Source organism: Lemur catta, chromosome 18 (genome assembly GCF_020740605.2).
Source record: "Lemur catta isolate mLemCat1 chromosome 18, mLemCat1.pri, whole genome shotgun sequence".
Classification (NCBI taxonomy): Eukaryota; Metazoa; Chordata; class Mammalia; order Primates; family Lemuridae; genus Lemur; species Lemur catta.
Genome location: NC_059145.1, coordinates 10,187,753 through 10,189,459, shown reverse-complemented (window position 1 = coordinate 10,189,459; position 1,707 = coordinate 10,187,753). Strand labels below are relative to the sequence as shown.

Genomic DNA, 1,707 nt, shown 5'->3' with positions numbered 1-1,707 from the left:
GCTCTGAGTACTGCACCTCCCAACTCATTTCGTCCGCACAGCAGCCCTAGGCAGGGGACGCTTTCATTACCTCCAATTAATGGATGAGGAAACCAAGTCGCAGAAAAAAGTGAATAATTTCTCAAAGGTAAATAAAGGCAATTTACCTGATAATTGAATTAGTCTTGAGAATGTGGACTTGGAAGAAGGTTAAAAGGAATACTGACAAATAACATTACTCACATGCCTCCATGTTTGTGATTCCGATATACTTACGATCGCTTCTCGGCCTTTTGGCTAAGATCAAGTGTGGTATCTGTTCTTATCGGTTTAATATCTGATACGTCCTCTATCCGATATACTTATGAGGTATTCATTCTTGACCACGTTGCCTAACGGATAAGGCGTCTGACTTCAATATACTTATGTAAATTTACATATGCATTATTATAAAGTACATATATATAAAATCTAATATGCAATACATATAATTACCTATATATATCAAATTATATATGTGTGATGCAATATGTAATATAGTAATATATAAAAATGGTAGGCAACTTTTACCCATGGAAACCTGAAATCTCTGCAGAAACACGGAGCTCTAGGTCGGGCTGGCAAACTCATGGCATAATCCGGCATCCAATATCCACGCAGATGTCACTGAACAACCTCTGCACTCTTTTTCACGCAGGCCAACAAGGAACCAGAATCCTTTTTAAAACAGTTCTTCAGGCAGCCACAATCGACAGAGCAGAGCCACCTTGGCAAGTTCAGATCCACGTCCCCGACGTGCTCTGGGCACGTGATGCTGAGACTGCAGCCAAGGGTGGCACTGCAGAGCCCGAGTCCCCAAGATGCCCAATAGCGGTGCGCGTTTTCCTCAGAGGCAGCGTGTGCCCCTGTCACCACTCCACCATGCAGGCAGAGCGACGGGCCCCATCAACACTGAGGGGGCAGGAGAGCTGGATCCAGGGGAGAGGTGACCCCTTCTGCGTTTTCCCACCAAGTGAAGCCCCTGACCACCAAAGTCCCCAGCAAGCAACACGGTTAAAAATGTTAATGAAATTTACATTCTTAAATATCAGGCACTTCCCCTGGAGTGACATACGAAAATGAACCAAAGTTTCATCTCGAGTTAATTTAATTAGTTCAAGAGGTGCTTTACAAGGAGAGGCTAATCACTCAATGTACAGAAACTCCAAAGAACACTCAGAATCTCTCCTTTAGGAATTTGAGCCTTTCACACTTAAAAAGAAAACGTAGGCAGTGTTGTAAAGCCCCTTATTGGCACGCTATCTGTGGCCGATGCTTGTGACGGAAGCCGGCACGTGCAGAAAGGAGGCTGTGGAACTAGGAAGAGTTTCTGTCCAACTCCCGGAGGTGCAAGCCCGTCCCTTGACGTCCCTTGTCAGCCAGAATGAGGCGCCATCTGGAGGTCCTGTTCTCCCCAACACCACGTGTTACTCTAGCACCAAGAACAGCTTTCTTATTCAGTACTTACTTTGTGCTCCGCACTTTCTCGTAGTTTTCACAACTCTACAGGTTAATTGTGATCGGTATGCTCATTTTTCAGATTAGGAAACTGAGGCTTAGAGAAGCTTAACAATATACCCAAGGCCACAGAGTGGGTTGTCTTGGTTTCTCCCTAGACAATACTGAGTTGAGAACTCAGGGGAGAGCGACTTTACTATAAAGCATTTCCAGGAAAAACTATTAGCTATG

At 44.6% G+C, this 1,707-nt stretch overlaps 1 non-coding gene across 1 annotated transcript; it reads left to right on the top strand.

The window, feature by feature from the left end:
* Positions 1–256: 256 nt before the first annotated feature.
* On the top strand, positions 257–448 carry LOC123623720. The gene has a single exon (XR_006730000.1). It is a non-coding gene; the product is annotated as a U2 spliceosomal RNA (small nuclear RNA).
* The last annotated feature ends 1,259 nt before the right edge of the window (positions 449–1,707 follow it).